Raw genomic sequence first — 1,461 nt, forward strand, 5'->3', positions numbered from 1 at the left:
CAACCAAGTTGAGACATTCTACAAGTGGAAAAGACACAAAAATACATTGTATAAAAAAATTTAAAATATTGATTATATGTTGAAATACTATTTTGGATATGTTGGATAAAATAAAACATATTATTGAATTTAATTTCTCATATTTATTTTCCTTTTTGTTGAGAGCACTAGTAAATTTTAAATTGTACATGTAGCTTGCATTACATTGATTTTAGGTAGTGCTCTTCTGGAGATCCCCAAATGTAATGTTTCACTATAATTCCTGATAGAATCTTCTGCCTCAGGAAGTTAGGTAATAATGTCTATTTATATAAATACAGAATATGTTTCTGAATATATAACTTATGGTCAGGAAAGGGAGGTACATTTAGTGGAGAAGAGTGAACATGAAGTGTGGAGTCAAACCTGTCTGGGTTTGTATCCAAGCTCTGCTCCTTAAATAGTTCCCTTTAATGAAGTACCTGACCTCTCTGATGTAGGATTTTCTCCTATGTAAATTGGGAATATGAATGCTGTAGAGCATGGGAAAGGCTCTGCCCTGATTCCCTGGGCCTCCTTTATCATTTTTTATCAATTTTGTGCTGGGATCCCCACTGTTATTTGCTTGACCAGTCTATACCAGTGTCATTGCTTTGGGGAATTGCCGTTGGGCTACTGAGTGACTGATGCAGGAGTATGACAGCCTAATTCCCTAACCTCAAATAGAGACAAACTTCAGTGTGTAATTTACACCCTAGAATCCTTCAGCCCAGGCAGAGACTTTACCTGGAAAACAGACCTTTATCTCCATCTTACACTTCCCTCTCCTGCATTTAAGGGTCAACTTCTGAGGAATTCAACTTGAGGCAGCTACGTTACTGCCTATGTTTTTTAGTGATTAAATGAGAAATGCCCAGCACAGAGACTCCTTCCCTCTTTCTTTCACTCTCTCTTTCTTTCTTTTTCTTTCTTTCCTTTCTTTCCCTCCCTCCCTTCCTTCCTTCTTTCCTTTCCTTTCTTTCCCTTCCTCCCTCCCTCCCTCCCTCTCTCCCTCCCTTCCTTCCTTCCTTCTCTCTCTCTTTCTTTCTCTTGCTCTTCTTTGGTTCTTTTTAGAAAGTGGGTATTACTTTGTCACCCCGGTTTGAGTACAGTGGTGTGACCTTGGCTCACTGCAGCCTCAACCTACTGGGTTCAAGCAATCCACCCACCTCAGCCTCCCAAGTAGCTGGGACCACAGACGTGCACCACCATGCCCAGCTAATTTTTAATTTTTTTGTAGAGGTGAGAGTCTTCTTATGTTGCTCAACTGATCTTAGACTACTGGGTTCAAGTGATTCTCCCATCTAAGCCTCCCAAAGACCTGAGATTGCGGGCATGAATCACTGTGCCAAGCCACAGAGGCTATTCTTAAGCCTCTTCTGTTACTTATACCATTCAATACACTCCAGTGATTTTACTGCCACACCTGGAAGATGTGGCTTG

This window comes from Callithrix jacchus, chromosome 3 (genome assembly GCF_049354715.1).
Source record: "Callithrix jacchus isolate 240 chromosome 3, calJac240_pri, whole genome shotgun sequence".
Classification (NCBI taxonomy): Eukaryota; Metazoa; Chordata; class Mammalia; order Primates; family Cebidae; genus Callithrix; species Callithrix jacchus.